This window comes from Fukomys damarensis, unplaced genomic scaffold (assembly GCF_012274545.1).
Source record: "Fukomys damarensis isolate Sample0158 unplaced genomic scaffold, DMR_v1.0_HiC HiC_scaffold_9, whole genome shotgun sequence".
Lineage (NCBI taxonomy): Eukaryota > Metazoa > Chordata > Mammalia > Rodentia > Bathyergidae > Fukomys > Fukomys damarensis.
Genome location: NW_022900921.1, coordinates 48906426 through 48928394, shown reverse-complemented (window position 1 = coordinate 48928394; position 21969 = coordinate 48906426).

Sequence of the window (21969 nt, the reverse complement as noted above, 5' to 3'; positions counted from 1 at the left end):
GGATGTTAGTGGCTGATGACAAGGTGATCACCATGTCTGAAAGATCCAGGCTTGGTGTACATTAGGAGGGACCAGCAAGCTTCGGAACAGTGGCAGACAAGGGGAGGTGACAGGCTGTGTATGGTGGACCTAGACTAGAGGCTTTGCAAACAGAGAGCAATAGCTTCTCACCTCAACCAGCTTCTCACGAGCAGACCTAGAGCAAGGTGCTCAACATGTCCACAGCCATTTTCTCGGCAAATGATGTTCATAGAATAGTCAGCAAACACAGAATCCCGGGGTGATGATGTGGCAAATAATTAACTGCCGCTATGATCACCGTTAGCATCATCTCCATCATCATGGCAAAAGAAATGATTCATAAAGAAAAAGCACCTTTCTCAATCTCACTGTGCAGCATCTTCGTGGCCAGGGAACCCTGGCCCTGTGCCATCCCTGGTAAGACACAGTCATGCCAGGTTGGAGCCTGATTTTCCCTTTTCCAGGCCTTGCTCACAGCCCAGAGAGATGGTCAGCACGTCTGCATCCAGGGCCACCTTCCCACCTGCTCTTTAGGATTCCAGTGCCTTTAAAGAGAACAGATCCCTTTTCAGCTCATGTTTCTACTTTTACTTTCAAATCCAGCCACCCGGATTTAGTCTGACTTTCTTTCTACTCATATCCTTCCCTGCCCTCCCTGCAATCAGCTGGGGTTTCTCAGGACTCTTTTAGGCTCCCAGCCCCAGCTGAACACCACCTCCCATGCGTCTGAGCTGCTCTACATGAGGATTTTCCTAACCCTCTGTCTTCACCTGACCAATTCTCTGCACTGTACCTCTTTGGACATCAGGGCTTCTTTTATCTGTTAAATGAGGAGTTTGGACTAAATCGCCAGTGTTCAAACGTGGAGACAAGTCAGTCACCCCTGGGCAATTTATCACAGAGCTCCAGTCTCCACCCCTGTTCTAATGAACCCAGATTTCCCAGGGCATGAAAGGGAAGAAAGGCAAGCGGGATCAGAGAAGCCTCTCGCTTAGTGAATAAGGCAGACTGACACAGCTAATCCATAAATAGTCTGAAAATAGCCTAAGCTTATACTTGATTATAAGCATGATCTTTTTCTACAGTTCTTTTTTTTTTTTTTTTTTGTCGGTCCGGGGATTGAACTCCAGTCCTTGCGCTTGCAAGGCAGGCCACCGAACCGCTGAGCTAAATCCCTGGCCCTAAAGCATGATCTTTTATCTTCTTGAATCCACTGTTTCAATTGCTTATTGCATAGAATGCATGAAAGTTGAATATTCACTTCTGATGCTTTGTTAGTTGTACACAATATTCCAAGAGCAGGGGAATAAAGTCTAAGACAAAGAATATGCATGGGAAAAGCATCCTCTCTTTCTAATATAAAACCTGTTCCAGGCCAACTACAAAAGATGAAAAGATCATGACCTTTTTTTTTTTTTTTTGACTCTACAAGACTGTAATTTGAAAAGGAAACAACACTCTCCTTGCCCTACCCTGTAACACACAAGTTGTGTGGCCAGCCTTGGCACACAAGGCACAGCAAGGCCATTTATCCAGTGAAAGGCAACTATACCAAACTGGCAAAATGCAAATACTAGTCTGGGTGCAATAGAAAGCAGTAGAGATGCTGGTGTCTTCTCACATGATAGCTTATTTTATTTTCTGAAAGATTGAGAAATCATCAAAGTGAAAGTCTTAAATGAATTTTCTCCACCACCTCAAAACCCCAAATCAAGAAGAGCAAATAGAAAAGACTGAACTTCATCTGCTGCTCCAATGAAAGCTGTTTCCCAAGCTGGTTTTGTGAAAGTAACACCAAAAGAGAGCAAAGAATTTGGTAATCAAGGTGTTTCATGATTTAATTTACCTTGATTAGCACAGCAATTTGCTGTTCCTTCCTCGGCAGTGCTCATCAATTTCAGCAACTGGTGGAGTGAAAACATCACACAGATTGCTCTTGTAGCCCCAAACTGCTAATCAATTTTGAGAACCTAAATCGATCTGCATTTTGTCCTGTCATTTCTTGCTTTTGACATTTTTAATACCTCTCATGACTCTCAAGTCTAAGGAATGAGTTTTCATGCCCAATAATAAATTAAGATGATACTGTATTTCATTTTGGGGTCAGGCTAGAGGTCTTGTCCTACCCACACACACTTCTTCCTCCTAGGAGGATTTCGTGTGTCTGCAGGGAACAAGGGCTGTCAACCACGACAGTCGGAGCAAACCAGTGGCTCTCTCTTCCACACCTCAGAATGGGAATTGCTTGGAAAGTGTTGGTTTATATATATGAATGAGATGCTGGTGCATCACTAACTGAATGGAAAAGATATCAAAACCATGGTATCTTAGGTGGAGAGAACAAGGATTCCAGCCCCTATCTCAGCTGGATAAATCAAGTCCCTCTGGAGACCACCTGTGCTACTTCTCCTCTATCCAGACTGAGGTTAATGGCCCATATCGGGCAAGAGCATTTTCCCCACACTTGATTGAGGTAAACACAGAATTTCTGCCAGAGGAAGCCAGCAGGCCTTCGATGCAGCACATTAGCCATATGCCCAGCAAACTGCCTGTCCTGGGTGAGTTCAAGATGTGCCAATCTCATCATATCCATTAAAACATTTGCAATGTTGTGAGCAGGGCGAGCCTTCACTCTAAATTGAGATTTCTTTGTTGCAGATGTGCATACACTATGTCCTCCCCACCCCCGCTTAGCAATTGAATTAAATATGCAGCCATCTGGATCCTCCTGCAATAACATATTTATTAGAGAAAGTTTGGGACAGCTCTTTGGAAATGAGGTCTGAAGACCAAGTTGTGCATATGACAGACACTTAATGCATTAACAGTCTGGAGATAGAATGCACTGCAAGATTTTCTGCTTAATCATTAAGACCTGTGTCCTGGTTTCCCATTTCAAACTGTTAGGTCTTAGCCTGACAGCTACAGTTCACAGGGTGGATCCAGGAGGCCAGGGTCAGTGTGGAACAGACAGTGGAGAAGAAGCAGACCACCACTGCACTGGGGATCCAGGGCATCTGAAAACCAGGACACCGCCCAGGAGTCAGACTACACACAGGACCAAAGGTCAGGGCAAGGCCCCGGCAGCACTCAGGTTCACAGGGTGCCTGCAGAGAGAAATTGACAGCAGCAGGGCTGGGACCCTTGTGATAGGCTTCAGGTGGAACCGAGAGTGGAGCAAGTGTTATGGGTCCTCATTTGGGTCTTTCGGTGAACAATTTCCATGGCACCACTTATTTCTGGAGAACGCCTGCAGTTCCCTCTCCTGTTTCAAGCACACTTCTCTACGAGGCGTTCTACAATGACAGCCATTCCTTACAGAACAGAGGTGGATGCTGTGCCTTCCTATGCCATGTGTTTCAAGCAGCGGGAGGTTATTAGGGGATTGGGGCATCAAGAAGCCTGAGCTCCAGCTTTCCACACAGGGTTTGGCCAGTGTGGACAAGGCCATTGGTATTATGGCTGGGTGACTTCAAGTTTCAATTAGCTCAGTGACCATGGAAGTCTTCATCATTATTTTCTGTGACCTCTGGTGCACAAGCTGATGGAGGATGGTGTCCCAGGTCTACACCCAAGGAAGTGGACAGGAAGCATACTCAGGCCCAAAGAAGCCACACAGACATTTGACCACAGATCTAGGATGGAAATAGAGCCCTGTACCAACCATGTGCCCTAACCCTAATCCTGACCTTAACCCTTACTCTCTAATCCTAACCCTAACCCAATCCTCTAATTCTGTAACCCAAAACCTAAACTCTATCAACTACTGTCAGATTCCAGCAGATGAAACCTGATACAGGATATGGAGGGAAACATGGGGCACATTTGAAATTGTTTGCCCTTTCAGACTGAAGTCCCAGCTCTCCCCGACTTCACCCCATATGAAGACACAGAGGAGTCGACATGCCTGTGATTGGAACCTGGTTCAGCACTGTGGTGTGCCTGTACTAATGAGGTCTCCTTAACATGTCCAGTCTATTGGGACAAAGCTCCAACACCCTGTACCACTGATCTGGACCAGCACTTTGTCACTTCAGCTCTGTGTTGCAATGGGACCGGGACCCTTTCTGCCTTTGCAGTGCATCAGATCCCTGAAACAGACCTGGCTTCAATTCCACACCAAGACATCTGTTCAGAGATGGCTAAGCCCTCCTGGGGTGATGGTGAGAACAGTGTACATGCAGTAGAAATAAATTACAATCCTGCCTCAAGATAGCTTCCTGTAGGCTCAGATGACAACCTACAGAGGCAGCAGAGGCAAGGGCAGGAGGGTTCATGTGGAAAGACATCTGCCACTACCTGGTGATATAGGCAGCATCTAACACTGCTGGTCAGTCTCACTGGGTTATGAGCACTTGAGGAGGACTTTTGTCTCAGGAACACATTTGCCCATTAAGGCCAGAGAAGTGCCTAAGCAGGGGACAGACAGGTAGTGCTCCGTGACACAGATGGTGGCCGGAAGAAACCAGACAGAGGCTGGCCCATGATCTCAGTGCTACAAAAAACACACCCGTCCTTTACAACCAAACCTGCTAGAGAGAACTAACAATCTTCGTGCTGAACATCTTGAATCGAATACTTGTTCCTTAAAAAAAATTTTTTTGTAACTTATTTTATAAAATTTGCAACTTGTATATGGTTTACAGTTTATTTTGTCACTTTACCAATCCCCAAGGCAATTGATGCCTTATTTCTGGCTTCCAGCATTGATTATGTCAGTTAAAGCAACAGGTTCCTCATCAGCCTCTAGGTACCAGCAACACCACTTCTGACCAAGCATCTGCCTGTGCAGAAGTTGTGGGTTGAGGTGTCAGTGAAATGGCATTGACTGGTTCCCACTGACCTGTGACACAGACCCAAACCCCACTAACCCAGGCACTGGTCAATCTATTTCTGTGATCTCTGTCTTCTACCCCAGGTGGCTGCTTTAGGAGAATCATGTCCTCTTTTTGTTTCATGGAAAGCTGACTAAGCCAAGGAGGAAACTGAGATTCTCGAGAGAAAGAACTGCCAAGCTCACTGTGCCCTGGACAGCCCTGGTCTTCTCTCCAGCTTCCCAGCTCTGCTCCTCCATAGGATCTCTCTCTTCCTTTCCCTCCTCTCCTGCTCCCACCTTCCTCCCCGCTTCTCCTCCTTTTTGCCTGTGTTCCCCATCGTGGGCTGTACCCGACACTGTCTGTTTTGCCTAGAGCTCTGACTCAAACAGGAGAAAGATGTTCAGTATGATTCGGCTGATATCAATTAGAATTTTTTCAAAAATAACATCACTAAGCAACCAAAGGTTGGAAGGAATCACAGGATGGTACATGGCTGCATGTATTTTCAGAGAAAGAGAACTCAGGGCAGCCAGGGCTGTGTGGTGAGGCCTGGGGGCTCAGGCCAGCTCTCCTCATGGGAAGTCTGCTGGATTCCATGGATCAAGTGCAGCTGGGGCAGCTCAGAGGCCACCATGGGGTGCTCTGTCCACCCTGCCCTGCTTCCTCCTGCAGAACCCTGCCCACCTCCATTCCTGTGTCCAGGGATTCAGCTGCATTGGGCAGAGCATCACTCTTGATGCCCCACTCATATGCCCCTCCCCTCCCACAGGGCCCCTGTCCTCTACCCCCATCTACTCATCCACTCTGACCTGTTTACAGGATCATAAAAGCCCAGCTATTCTGATTACCTTTCCCTTGCTACTTTGGCCATTTCATTGCATTTTAGTTTGCTCATAATTGTAGTCTGATAAAGGAGAAAGAAAAGCCCTTGTCCTCATCCTCATGAGTAGAGAGCTTCAGGTTTAGCAAATTCATAGAGGAGCTGCTTAGGAGAAAATGAGCCTATGCATCTGGTTTAGAATGTGGAAACATGGAAACAATTTTACCAACATAACAAAAATTGATAAACTGGGGCTTCTGGAGTAGGACAAAAGTAAGAAAAGCTAGGCACAAACTAGGAAGTAATGGTTCTTCCAAGGGGTGTGGCTACTATATACAACAAGGGGTACATTTGAAATCTACAAGAAGGACTCTGCTCTCCTACTGTGCTCTTTGTTGGTGCTGCACAACCTCCTCCTCCTCCTCCACACATACCTGCACCTCGCTCACAGATCCCACCTGGAAATATGCTGCTGTCTGCTGGACGTCCTCAGGGAGCCCTGGCACAGCTGAGAGGACTTTCCCTGATTTTGATGTACATCAGAGGTGGGATTGATTGGCCACACTGGGATTGTGGCTCCACTCTGAGCAACAGAAGCTGAGTGCACAGGATATATGTGGGAACAGAAATGGAGAATAGCCCCAGAATCATGGGGTTGTCCCCGAAATTGCAGCAAAGCTAGAGACTCATGTAGGAAATAAGCAGCTTCAAGGGAGCTGGACAGGAGCCAAGGCCACAGCAGGCCTGCCATGATGCTAGGACTGGGGGATGCAGGGTCTGGTCCCACTGCCACTTCACATGAGCCACATGGCTTCCACAGTAGCTTCCAACCCAGGCGCTGCTTGCTGCTGCTGCTGCCGCCCAATGCAGCCCTTGCAGACTGGACGCTATGCCACCACCTGCCATGGCAGCAGCCTTTGCTGCCGCAGGTTCACAGGCTCCTGGTACAAGTCCATGGGGGTGTGTGGGCTCTGGCACCACCCTCAGCCAAAGCTTTAGCCCCTAAGCAAAGGATGCTGGAGACCCAGCTTCTGGCCTTCTCGTGGCCCCGGGTGGGAGGCCAGTGCAGCTCAGATGGAGGGTTCTGCAGAGACTGGGAAGGGCAGCCAGGATGCAGACAAGAGCCCAACAGCAGCAAAGACTCCACTTCACTTGCTCCAGGGACAGCTGGGCACACACTGCTACCTGCCCCTGGGTGGAGATACAGCTTAGTGGGGACACTGTGACACTCCTGAGATCATTTGGATTAAATCCTTCTCATACACTCACAGATGGACTGATGATTTGGTCTTACTATATTATAATGTTGTCCTTTAAAATAGCTTTCCTTGCAAGACAGGTACCGGAAAGGTAGGGGAAAGGTAATAAGGGAAAAGATGAAAAAATGGAAATAAAGTGTTTGTAGATGGGGAGGGGAGGAGGGGGTGAAGGGAGGGCAGGGACAAGGGGGAAAAAATGAGAATCAAGATATTATGTAATAGCAGCCTTTGCTGCCGCAGGTTCACAGGCTCCTGGTACAAGTCCATGGGGGTGTGTGGGCTCTGGCACCACCCTCAGCCAAAGCTTTAGCCCCTAAGCAAAGGATGCTGGAGACCCAGCTTCTGGCCTTCTCGTGGCCCCGGGTGGGAGGCCAGTGCAGCTCAGATGGAGGGTTCTGCAGAGACTGGGAAGGGCAGCCAGGATGCAGACAAGAGCCCAACAGCAGCAAAGACTCCACTTCACTTGCTCCAGGGACAGCTGGGCACACACTGCTACCTGCCCCTGGGTGGAGATACAGCTTAGTGGGGACACTGTGACACTCCTGAGATCATTTGGATTAAATCCTTCTCATACACTCACAGATGGACTGATGATTTGGTCTTACTATATTATAATGTTGTCCTTTAAAATAGCTTTCCTTGCAAGACAGGTACCGGAAAGGTAGGGGAAAGGTAATAAGGGAAAAGATGAAAAAATGGAAATAAAGTGTTTGTAGATGGGGAGGGGAAGAGGGGGTGAAGGGAGGGCAGGGACAAGGGGGAAAAAATGAGAATCAAGACCTATTATGTAAAGGTACAAGATCCCAATGATGAATACAACTGCACTGTATACTTAAAATGTACCAATAAACTCAATGAGAAAAAATAAAATAAAATAGCTCTGTTACAAGTCTATTTTTAAAATAAAATTAATTCCCCCTCTCTATATACGTGTGTTAAAACTAAGATAAAACTTAAAAAGTTTCAGAGGTTGTAGTAAATAGTTGTCATAATTAAAAATATACAGGGCTGAGGATGGAGCTTGATCTAGCACGCAAGAGGCCCTGGGTAGGATTCCAAACACTGAAAATTTCAGTGCTTGGAGCATATTCACACAGTTCAGTCATTTTTCAAATCGTTTCTCTCTTCTTTTCATGCCATTGATATTCTTCTGGTGTCAGTAATTTTAATATAATCATTTTTTTTAATTCATGAAATCAACTGCATCATTCTATTTTGACTTATAGTTAATATATTTGAAATTGTTGACATGATTGACTTTTCTTTGGAAATCTGAGAATTCCTGAAGGAGAAAAATCAGCTATGTCAAAAAGGACACATATTTCTTTAATAAATATGGATAGGAATTAAAAAAATCATAAAAAGCTCTCCATTGTTTCTTGGACTATTTGCTCAATTTAGATGATGCAAAATGGCAGATCTTCTCATTTTTGTTATATGCTGGCACAGAGTATAAATTTTCTGTCCCAAATTAGGAGCACCTTTAAATCAAGATAGTCCAACATATATCAACTCTCAAAATAATTTCCTATACACTATTTAATCTCTCATCACTTAATATTCCTTTTTCCCCTGTGTTTTGTTGGAAAAAAGTGAATTATTTTTTCTCAGTGATGACAATTTACTCATCATTGAAAGCTTTGAAAGATGAAGTTTCTTGGCAATTCAAGTGTTGAATTATTGAATTAGATTTTCAACTACTTTTGAACAAGGCACAACAAAAGTGTAAAATATTTGGGAAACAAATATTTTTCTCCCAAATCTCTTCAGCACCATGTAGGGAATTAAGGTTGATTTTTAAAGTAATTTTCATTAAGGCTTGAACTTTTTCTTAAATTTGGTTCACAATGAGCACTAAAAGGAGGTATCCCAGACTGCAAGGGTGATATTCCATACTCTATACATATGCACGTTGGTGTATTTGCACTTACTATTTCTTCCATTATCCTATTTCTTCTATTTTATTATTTTTCTATAAAGACATTAACTCTAAATTTGTACAACTACAAAATTTTGTGTCAATTATTGAGAATAATGCAACATTTTTTATTGAATGAACTCTGTGGAATAAATAATTTCAAATATGTTTCTGATCTGTAGGTTTCCTAATTTCAATTAGTACTTACTGCACTTTATAAATCATATTTCAATAAAATTTATATTCATAGTACAGTCACAAAATAACTTTATCTTCATTTTTGAATTTTAATTTACAAAGTTGTCCAGTAATAATGACATATCTTTAATGGAAAAAGTATAAATCTTTAATTCAGGTTCATGAATTGAGTACTGCAGCTATATAAGTCTCCCCCCAAAAACAGGGATAAAGAGATGGATGGAAATGGAAGGAGGGGAAGAAAAGGGACGAAAAAAGGAGTGAAGATGAGTTATATACGTGTACCAACTCCACACATGGAATATAAACATTATATACCACAAACACGTTCTAAACCTCCATAAGTAAATTAATCAAGTTAAAATTAAAACTATGTTTGAGGCATCTGATGTCACTGTCAAAAATGGAATCACTATTGACCAAGTTCTTCTGTTAATGGAAATTTGAGTAACATATAACTATTGATTCAGCTTTTATGTATAAAAATCTTGTAATTACAAAATGTGCACATTTATTTAAGAGAAGCATACATTGGATCTAAATGAAAAGCTGTGTTTACTGTGTGAAATGTAATGTACTTTCTACAACAGAATCTATCAAATTTCATCAGGGAACAGACTTCTCACAGCACCTACTATTAAAGCATAGTGGAATTGAACTATAAATCAATGGCAAAAAAAAAAATAGATAAATAAAACCTGGAAAACTCCCCAAACACTTCAGGATTAAAGAGCATACTTCTAAGAAACACATGAGTCAAAAAGGAATCTCAAGAGAAATTAAAATATATTTTCAACTCAATAAAAATGTAAACATATCAACAAAATGTGTAAAATATTATAGAAACATAGAGGGGAATACATAACCCTGATGACATATATTAGAAAAGAAAGTTATAAAATCAGTGATATCAATTTTCACTTTAAGAAACTAGAAAAAAGGGAGAGTAAATTAAATTCAGTGTAAGTGGAAGAAAAGAAATAATAAGAGTCAGAGCAGGAATCAGTGAAGTTGGAAATAGGACAGTCAATGAAATTACAAACTAGTTAGAGAGAAGACACAAATTATTAATAGCAGAAATGAAAGATGGAACATCATTACAGATATCATGGACGTTAGAGAGATCACATGGGAATACTATGAGAAGTTGGATGTCCATACATCGGATAAAGCAGATGAAATGGGCCAATATCTTGAAAGATAATCTGCCAAACTCACCTAATAAGAAACCACAGATCTGAATAGGTCTGTATCTACTACATTGCTGTGATGATCTTCTAAAACAGAAAGTATCAAGGCCAGAGAAGCTCACTGGTAAGTCTCGACATACATTCAGGATGACATTTACCAAATTAATCCGAAGATCTATGCAGAAGGAATACCTCCTAACTTATCATGCAAGTCCAGCATCATCTAGTACCCAAACCAAAGATCTTTCAAGGAAACTACAAACCAGTATGTCTTAGGACATACATGTAAAAATCTCAGTCAAATAATAGAGAATTGACTCTAAATGTATAAATATTGATATGATATGATATGATATGATATGATATGATATGACATTGTTTATATAGTGGTAGTTTTGCCTTTGGAATCCACATATGGATTAGAGGATTCCTGGAGCACACTTCAGGTGTGGACGTTCATGAAAGTGTGGCCTTGGAGTCTATATTTGTCTCTCGCCTCTTCTTCTCTGGCACTGTTCCCCTGTTCTGTTCTGTGACTGCCATAAACTAAGCAGCTTTGCTCTGCCCCCATCTCCATGATGTTCCTGCCTTGGAGCCAACCAACAGAGAACTGAAATCCTTCAAATTGTGAGCCAAGTTAAACCTCTCCTACCTTAAGTTATGGGCATTGGACATTGTGTCTCAAGAATGGAAAAAGCTGACTAATACATAAACCAGGATCAAAAAGATTTATACAAGGCACACAAGGCTAGTTTAAGATTCAGAAACCCATTAATGGAATCCATCACATTAACAGACTAAAGAGGCAAAATTGTATGATCACATTAATGCACACAGAAAAAGTGCATGACAAATCCTAATGCCTCTTCTTGATAAAAATTCTCAGTGAGCTAGGACTACAGGAGAACTTTCTCAAAAGAATAAAGACTATTTCAAACCTATAGTTAACATAATTAATGGGGAGAACTAGAAGTTCTCCACTAAGAACTAGGGCTAGGTGATAATGTGCCCTCTCCTCGATTTTGAAATGATCTGGTTACCTATGAATCCAAAATAATGAACCAGCTATGGAAATAATGATCTCAAAATCCCACCAAGTTGTTTATTGGGAACAGACAGACTGATTCTAAATTTTATTGAGAGAGGTAAAAGAACCAGGAGATTCAACACAATGAGGAGCTGCTATCTGCCTTCAAGGCCACAGGAAAGCTACCATAACCAGACAGTGTGAGATTTGCAAAACAGATAAAAGTAACAAAATAGAGAATACATAACGATAACCAATTCATTGTTGACAAAGGGGAAAGGCAATATGATTGAGCAAAGTTAGTCTTTCAATAAAAGATGCTAGAACAATTGAGCATACACATTAAAAAAGAAAAACAATCTGGACAAAGGTCTTACACTCTTTACATAAAATTAAGTAAAGATAGGGCCAGATACAGATCAGCAGTAAATGTTTGCCCTGCATGCAAAAGGCCCTGAAATCAACCCCAGTACTGAAAAAAAAAAAAAGAACTAAAAATGATTACAGTCATAAACAGAAAATGTAAAACTATGGAATTCCTGAAAGACAACATAGAAAACCTGGCTGAACTTGGGTATGGTAATGACTTCATAGATACTACTAAAAAGGTATCATCTATGACAGAAATAGTCAATAAGATAGATTTGACTGAAATGAGAAACATCTACCCTACCAAAGCCAATCTAAAGAGAATGAGAAGACCAATACAGACTGGAAGAAAATATTTGCAGAAGACACATTTGATAAAGAATCACTATCTAAAATATATTAAAAACTCTGAAACTAAACAACAAGAAAATAAGCATCCCACATCTTTAAAAAATGGACCAAAGACCTTAAAATGCATCTCACCAAAAAAAATATATAGAGATGGCAAATCAGCAGGTTAAAAGATGCTGCATATTACATCATGAGGGAAATGCAATTTAAAGCAACAGTGGAACCAAATTCTACACTGAATTAGAATGACCAAAATTGGGTTCCTTGACAACAAATCCTGATGGTATGGCTTGTATCCAGATGTCCCCCAAAGCCTCAGGGAGTCATTGATGGGGTTTTTTCCGAGGTGGCTAGATCTTGAGTGTGTGATGCTGGGATTAAGGATGTGATGCTGGGATTAATTCATGGTGCCATGTTAGAATGAAGGATACTGGAATTAAGGGTGTGAGTGCTACCCGCCCTAAGAGCGGATAGCCTAGATACAACATAAGAGACACAAAGAGAACTGTGGTTGTCTCTTGTAGCTTGCTGCTTTGCTTCCTTCTGTCTGTCCTGCTTTGCCACATTCTGTTTCTCCTCTGTGATGCCCCTCTGCCACGCCACCCTGCTGGGGGTATCAGTAATGTGGTGTCGGGATATGTGATTGGGTGGAAGGAGCATAGAAAATATTTGTATTTCCCTGTCAATTTTGCTGTGAACCTTAAACTCCTCTAAAAAAAACAAAGAAAATCTTTTTTAAAAATAAGCAAAGGTCTTAATTGTAAAAAAGAAAAAGAGATCACTCAGTCATGTGTTTTCACTTTGGATGCTGAGTTGGTCTAGACAGTGCAAATTTCCTCCCACAGAGCATCATTGGTAGCCATTATACCCTTAGAAATGTGACTGTCCAGTTGAGGATAGCCTAATTGTGTCATTGTGCAGAACTGCTCTTCCTGGGCTGTGTGCCTATTGTTATCCATAGAGATAACAGCAGTGTAAACATATGGTGTGATTATTCAATCATTAGCATGGTGATGGAATAGAAGTACCCTTGGCTCAAATCTCCCCACAGCAACAGGAATTTCACAGCCCTTCAAAGAATGAAGCATATTTGTGGGAGCTTTCAAATTCAGTTATTTGGATACAAAATAAATCACTGGTAGAGCCCAAGACCTACTGGGTGGCTTTGAGAGGGACACTTGTGCATAGCGGTCCACTCCGCAGCTGTGATCTCAGCTCCAGACCTGTAAGTGGCTGTGACCGCTGGTGGCTTGGCAGCAATCTGGTCTCACTAGAGGCCCAGTGTCACTGGCACCTGACTAGGGGCCCAAGAGAAATCACAATGTGCCTCAGGAGACAGGCTACAAACCTCAGGCCCAGCCGTGAACACTGAACAGCCCTGTGAATCTTAGCTGCACCCAGAGATCAGGGCTATGTACACAAAGACCCTGGTGGAGTCAGAGCTCATGCAGGAGCACTTGGAGTCCAGCAGTATCCCTTTCTCCTGGGGCTGGAGGACAGTCCTTCCTAATAGGCTACTGTGGCCCTTGACCTGTAGACCTCGGCCCACTGCAGATCTTACAACCCTCTCCACTGCTAGCTGGAGCATTCTGCCTGCCCAGAGACCCTGCAGATTCACCATCCATGACCCAGAGACCAGCCTCACACCCTCAGTCCCAGCTGTACACCCTGACGTGGTCCTGGGCTGGGTTATAGCCCATCTGGGCATCCAGCTAAGGACACAGGTGCTGATGTCCCTTTTGCAGAGACATTTGTCTTCTGGTCTTCAAACTTCCATGAGTCAATCATGATTCCATGAACCATCATCCCTGTGATGGCTGGTGGGTGTATAATATAATTTTGTACAGTTTGTTTTCATCATTGGTGGTTTTAAGGAACAGACATAATGCTTCATTTTTCAGTAAATTGCAGTTTCACTTTTTAAGTTCATACTGATAAAAGAATAGACTATGAAATTAATAAAAAAGTATGGTTGCAGTTCTCCACCCTCCCATGAAAGTGGAGTTCCCCATAGGAAGAGCTTGAGTGCTGTCTACAAGAAGGATGCTCAGTCTCCAATTTCTCACACATTTTCCAGACCCCAAAGGATAATACCCCAGATTTTCGGTGGCTTTCCCAGGGCACACCGGGCAGGCACAGCATGCAGCCCCCACAAGAACAGGGTGAAATATTGCTCCTTCCAGAACCCGAGACAAAGGGAAAATTAGCCTTCCTCAGCTGCTCTTGTCCCAGCACTTGGTTTTATCAAGGACTTCTGCACACAGGCACCGAAAGTGAAGCATTCATCATTATGCAGTAGGCAGGTCAAGAAAAGGAAGGCAGAGTAGCTGGTCATCTTTCACATATCATCTCACAGCAAGAGCACCTTGTGCTTCGTTGCACTCATCTCACCACTGCACAAGACCCCAACAGGCTGGAAGGACAAAGTCAAGGTCTTCAAAGCCTGGGCTGGATTATTTCCATGCAACCACTCATAGTCATGTTTGATATAACAAATGGGTTCATCTAGGAAAACTGAAAGAGTAGATGCATGCAACATCTTTCCCAGCCTCCCAGGAAGCCACTATCATGCACTGCAGGGCTCAACCCTAGTGAGGAGGTCAGCAGTGTATCCCTACAGATATGACTCCCAGAATGCAGAGTCAGGGCTTTCATGGATTCAAAGCTGGGCTTCTCTCTAAGAGATGTCCTGGATCCCCTGGGCCTATTAACTCCCTCAGCTCCATGGACACAAAATCATGGTGACTCCCTGTGCTGAGGGTAAACCCACACTCTTTCTAAATCACAGTGGCCAGAATGCTTTCAAAAGTTGACCTGAGGATATGACAAGTGGTGTTCTTTGATTATGCAGATGACTGCTCATGAACGTGTTTGAGATGCAGCAGGTAAAATGTGAAAGTTGGAGTGACCACAGCAATATTCTTAGAAACCCATCTCTGTCACCTTGTATCCCAGCATTAAATTCCCCTTCTCCAGTAGGATTCAGACACAAAGAGATTTTCCTTGTCAGATCTTTCTCAGAAACTCCTTTGTACCAGCTTCTAAGGGCTGTTCAAACCTCCCTGAGGATCCTCTACACTGTGCTGTTTCAAAACAGGATCTGCTACTTACAGATGGTTTTAGAGGGATTTTCCTTAGGCAGACCATAGCCACAGCATGTGAAAAGGTGTTTGACTTCACTATGATTTGCAAGAGAAATACTTTCAAAGATGAAAGGCTGGTGAAAGTTTCACAGGGCTCAAAATCTCATTTAAATCTACTGTCAAGACCTGGGGTTGTAATGAGGCTTCCCAGTAATATTAATTTGTAAAAATATGCATACTTTCCCATCGTCTCTGCTTCAAATTCTGCAGATATCTCACAATGACCAAACAGGAGGTCACAATAATGGAACTGCAAACTGTGAAGAATGGCATTCAGTTCTCAAAGCTACAAGCAGGGAAGTGAACCCACCAGGGTTGCAGTATGCTGGGTCACCCAATGATATTTTTAAGCATCCAAAGCACAGGCACTTGAGCTGGATTCCAGGAAAGGGTGTGAATGTGTTGTGGGTCCCCCACCAAGTGGAGGTCAATCAGGTTTGGAAAACCACACGAATACTTCCCAAGGGAACTAGCAGGCAAAGGAAAGAGCCCCCAAGAGACCCTAAATTCCGTGCAAGTGCCTGCAGGGCTCTGAGCATGCTGGTAGAAGCAATTGCTTCAAGAGAAGAGGCCACGTGAAGTGCAGTGCAATGTCATTCAGGGGAGATGGACAAGGGATGGAAGCCCACTGAGTTCAACAGAATGGAGGCTGACAAGGTGTGAGGCACCAAGAAGAATGTTGGAACATCACTGGTGGGTGGGAGGTGAAGAGGGAGATATTTCAGAAAGAAAAATACATTGGGGAAACAAACAGTGGAAACAGTATCTGTAAGGATTTCTAAGTTTGGAAATGCAGTGCAAAGGACTCAGGATGAAAGGGTAAGATTGAGGCTTCAGAGAACTCAACCATTTTCCAGAAAATGACATCCATTAGAGGCTGCAGCTGCTGCTCCACCCCTGGAGATGGCCTTTTCTGGTAAGGCTTCTGTCCCATTTTAATGCACAGAATGAAGGCTCCAACCTTCTTTATGCTTCCATCAAGGGGTAAAAATGACTTGAAAACCATAATCACTAAAAATTCGACTTCCTATGATTAAAGGGGAAAGAGAAGCAGATTTGTAACATCAGCCCTTAAAGGAGCCCTAAGTGCTGAGAATGAGCAAAGAGTAATTATCACAGCTCAGGGTGCTTTGCTACAAAGTCAAGACTAACGTCACAACTCTAGGACAAATATCACTCCACAGTTCAACAGCCTCACCTAACACATCTGCCCTGAGTTGTTCTGTAGCTCCAAGTCAATTACCCTTGGAACATTTTAAAATAAATGTTAAACTTTTTTCAGAATTACTGAAATGTAAGAGGATGCAAATTGCAGGTTTGTGGAGCCAGACTTGAATTATGTGATGTTTGCCATCTCTGTATTTTTTGCTTCTTAAAGTTACAGGTGGCTTTTTATCTTTAAATAAATTCTTGCCTATCAGTACACATTGTGTATGCATGTTAAAATATACTACACCATGTACACATACTGTGTGCATAATTATTTCATGTTAGTCAAAGTGAAAAATCTGAGAAAAATGCTAACTACCTGATTTCATCACTATACATAGGTACTCAATAAGCACACTGTGCCCCATACAAAAGTACAGTTTAATTAAGGAAGCAGAGATAGTCTTACTTGAAACAAATAGAATCATGGTCCAAGGAAAATATTCCCCGTTTCAATTTCCTAAGGTATTACTTATCATTACATGGCTTGCAAAAGTTTTATGAATCTGAATTTAAAAAAAGAACTTCTCTATAGGGTGGAGTGATATTAATGTCCAGTCATTATTAACAAAATAAATAACTCATAGAGATGAGTACAAATAAAATCTATCCAGGGTGGCTGTCATCCTTGTCTAAATTAATTGTTCAAACAATTCATCAACACAACACATTATTTTTGTATTTGTAGTCACTAAATGAGGCAGATATCCTTGGCAGCAAACTCCTACACTTACCAGGAAAGAGCTGCAGCCCTTTAGAAGACTGACTTGCATCCAAAGTGGGTCTTTCTTTTTGTTTCAGCTAAAACTCTTGGGAGAAACTGAAGAGGAACCCGCTGACATCACCAAGTCATTCTGAATCATCCTTCTGGGAATCCTAGAGTAAACTCTGATCACTCTAATCTTGAATTCCCCAGATCTGGGTCCTTCATCTTTCTTTCATGATCATGTGATCTATGCCTTGAACTGAGTGTGCTTAGGAATGTGCCTGTCACTATGTGAGCTCTCCGGTGTAAGTTTGTGTAGGCTCCCCAAGAGAATCTCTACACTTTTTGCATTTGGGAGCAAATTGCCTCATATATAACCCTAGTGCTCTCCTTACCTGCTGCAAGCAATAAACCTGTCTCCATTCTTTTATCTCCTGACTGTGCTTTTTGGCTTTGCACTTGCCAAGATGGGAGCCTTTGGCATTGGTCATGTATTCATGAGACAGCTGAGAATTTTCCAGACATTCCCTTGATGAGACTATCAACCGTACATATCATGATCAAAGTCTTATTAATTGACAACCTAAATTGGAGAATTTCAGTTTGTTTTGAATCTTACTTTTTTTTAATGAAAAGGATATCTGCTAGTTGAGTATGGTGGTACAAGACCTTGTCTCAAAAGAATAAAGGGGAATGGGATTGTGACCCACTGGTAGAGAACTTGCCCAGCATTCGTGAGACCCCAGGTTCATGAGGCCCCATCAAGGCAAAGAATTTCTTTTCTGACAATTGCATAAATATATCTGCTGCTAACTGTGGTCGGAAAAGCCTGTGCCCTCAGGTGCTAGGTAACTCACCTATGTTCTGTTGTGAGTGAAGGGTCTCAGGGGTGCACTTGTGGTAGGCAGAGGGCAAATTTACCTCCTTCTCAATCCTTGAGATTTTGATCCCACCCCCAGGACTTGGTCTTCTCTACTTATTTTCATTTCATCAGTAGAGTCCTGCAAACTGGGAAAATAATTTCAACATTTCCAACCTCCATGTCATCCCCTTCCTCTAACTGTGGGAAATGCAGATAGTGTGTCGAAGTGGCGCAATCAGAGAAAACATCCACATCCCCTTGCTTTATTTTGCTAGGAATACTGGTGTACAGTACTAAAATATTTTAGTAGAGTGTTTATCCTTCTCTTTATTAATTTAAAAACAGAAAGCCATGAAGAAGTTACAGTATTGAGATTTGTAAGAAATATGGATTCCAAGGTTGTAGGTATTTTTCAAAACATGCTGCCTTTTTTGTTCTGTCTTGCTATTTATTTTATGCAGCATTTCCTGTATCAAACTGCATACAACTTTCCAAAGACAGGAGAATGAATGAAAGACAGTCCATTGCCTGACTTGGGAGTGATATTCTCCTCTTGATTTTATGACAAGTAAATAATAAAAGCACAGGCAAAGAGAAAAGACAGCGATTGAAAAGCTGGAGAGAAACTCCAGGGAAGAAAGAATGTCAGTCCAAGCCCTCAGGATTTCAGAGACACAGGATGTCTTTCTACTTTTGTGGCACCAGTTGTCATATCCTCACATTCATTTTCTACTTTTCCTCTTAGGTTCTTCTATCTTTCTTTCTCGGTTCACCAGGCTGACTTTGACATTTTTGTTGATCTTTTTAATCACTTATTTTAACTAATTTATTTTTTATTTTTGTTTATGTTATAATATTTATAATATTCTTCCTTTCAGCTTAGGTTTTAGTTTGCTTTTCTTTTTATACTTCCTTGGGATGTAAGTTTAGGCTGCTGATCTAAGATCTTTCTTCTTTTTAAGTGTCACCATATATAGTACCTGTACAAAATTCCCTGAACCCTGATTTCACTGCACTGCATACATTTTGTTATGTTATGTCTTTGTTTTACTTTGTCATAGAATATTTTCTAATTTACCAGTGCTTTATTTTCTGTAACTTATTGGTTGTTTCAGAATGTGTTATCTGATTTCCAAATTTTGGTGAATTTTCTAGTTTTCCTTCTGCTACTGAGTCTTAGCTTCCTTCCACCATGATTATATAAGATAGTCTCTGTGCCATATTTTGGATATTAAATGCCCCTAAAGGCCCATTTGTAGAACCTTTAGGTGGGGCCTAATCGGAGGAAGTGAGATCATTGGGGTGTAGTCTTGATCTCGGCCCCTCCCCTTCCTCTGTGAGTTTTGCTGATAACTCTATCATGTGCTGTCTGACAAGATGAGCTGCCTCATTTCAGGCCCAGAGTATGGTGGCCACCAACCATGGACTGAAACCTCCAAGGCTATGAACCAAAATAAACCTTTCTTTTTTATAAGTTTATTATCTCTGATATTTTGTCACAGTGATGGAAAGCTAGCACATTCTATTACTTTAATCTTTTAAAGAGCATTAAAATTTCTTTTGTAAATTAATTGAGATCAATCCTGGATAATGTATTTTAAAAACAATGTTCATTCTGTTGCTGATACAGTGTTCTCTATGTGGCTTTTATCCAATTAGTCTACAGTGTTGTTCGAATCCCATTTCCTTATTAATCTCTTATCTGGTTGCTCTATGGATTATGGAGAGTTGAGTATGGAGGTCTCCTGCTATCACATTTTGCCTATTTCTCCCTTCAATTCTGCTGATGGTTCCCTCATAGTATTTAGAGGTTCTAATATTTAGTACATAAATATCCATTACGAGAGTTGTACCTCCAGCCATAATGGAGCAAATTTTTCTTAACCCAAGCCTCGTAAAGAGCAAAACTAAATTAACATGAGCCCCTCCACACACACTTGATAAAAGAAAAAAAATCTGCACAGCAGAAAATCTTTTGGACCAAGGCTGAGAAGACAAGTGGTGCTGCTTTCCTCATATCATTTGTCAGTTCTAGAAGAATACCTGAATGCACTGCACAGCAAAGCTGTCACCAGGAAATGACAACAGCTTGGGCTCAAGATGTTCCAACAAGGTAATTTCCACATTCGAGACTTACAGCTGGGACAATGAAAGGAGATACCCTGGAGAAAGAGAGAGGCAAACATAAAACCACCCCGGCCCACCCACTGCTAGGGATTAGAGCCACTCAGTCTTCTTGAGTCCTCACTGAATTGAGAAGAGTTGGTATTTCTAGACAAAGAGCTAAAATAACTACTAGAAGCAAAATTAAAAATTCTCCACTGGAAATAAGGTAGCTCAGAAGCTCAAATTCTCCCAAGAATTCTCACATAGAAAGTCTTAGTTAATATGCTTAAAGAATTAAAAAAAAAAAAAAAACCAAAGTGATGTACTTGGTCAGCAGTTGAAACTATAAGAAAAGTCAAAAGAAATTCCAGAACTGAAAAAATTTAAAAAATGAGAATTTAAATAATTCATTTGTTGGGTCCAAAATCGGATCAAATATATCTCAAGTGTGAAAAGTTTGCAGTATCTGTGGTGGGATCCCAAAAGGAAAGGAAAAAAATGAATGAACCAAGGCAATGCTAAAGAAGTTAATGACCAGAATTTTCTGAATCTGATCAAGATAGCAAGCAATAAATTCAAACATTTCTGCTAATTCCAAGTAAGATAAATAGATGCATGCACACACAACACACACATACACATGTGCATATTTACAAATAGCTATACTTAGAAGTGAATTCTAGTACAGTTGTTGAAAACCAAAAGAAAAAGAGAAAAATGTAAAAGCATCTAATCAAAGAGACACTCTCTTTCTAATCCACAGCAATAAGACATATGTCTGACTTCTCAACATAAAGACAGGAAACAACATTAAATAGATGACACTAAATATATTTAAACTGCTTAGAAAGCTAGATGACAATCTGGAATGTCTCTGAAACTAAAAATGGAATAGGAACATTTTTAGACAAACCAAATGCAGAATAATTTGTCACTAGCAGAACTGGCTACATTTATGATAACCCTCAGATGTGGAAAATGTCCCCAGATTGAAGCTCAAAGAGACAAGGAGATCTATAATTCCTCCATACTGGTGAAACCCTACGTGCATGTTAGGAAACACAACTATGAGAATGCACAGGGATTTATATGGCAAAGAAAGTAAAGCAAAGAAATAAAAGTTGATGTTAAAGAATTAATTTGGTTTAGTTTATGAAGGTCCTCATGTTGTTCGAAATGTGATAAAGTATATATGGTAGCCCCTAGGGTAACAGTAAAAGCATAGGTAATGAACAGGTCAATAGGACTAGAAAGAAGAAAAACAGAATGATTGAAAACATGCCTAAAAAATTCAAAAGGGGACAAAGAGTGAGCAAAATGAAATATTGAACAGGTAGAATGAATAGAACATAGAAAGATGGGAGATTTAAAATCAAACCATTTTATTCAATTTAAATTCAGTGAAAATTCCCAGCACAGGACAAATCTGGGAAATGCATCCTGGCTTCCGCTCTCATGGCCTACAACCCAGTGAGGACAGTTCACTGTATGAAAAAGTCATAATGTAGTGGAAGCTGCTTCTCTCAGAAGTGAGAGGCCCACAGCTCTGGGACAAAGCACTCTCAGGGAGCTGAGGACCTGGCTCCTCTCTCTGGCTCCACTCACTAACCTGACCTGGCCAGCAGCTGTGGACTTGGGCTGGGCTCCCAGGGGCAGCTGCTCCTGAGCAGCCAGCAGAAAGCTGGTGTGGCTGAAACCAAGTAAATGCTAAAACAAGAAGGAGCCTTACCAGGGAAAAAAAGGATGTTTTATAATGGTTAAATCCGTACAAAGGCAAAAGGAAATTCTAAATTTGTAGGCTCTTTGTCTTATACCCTCAAAATGTATTCCATAAATATTCACAGAATGGGAATTTTCTCCACTTATCTCCTAGTACATAGCAAAATACATAGAGAAAAAAGTCAACAGGTATAAAACAGACTTGAAGTGCACCATTAGCCAAGCCAACTTGATTGATACAAATAGAATTTTGT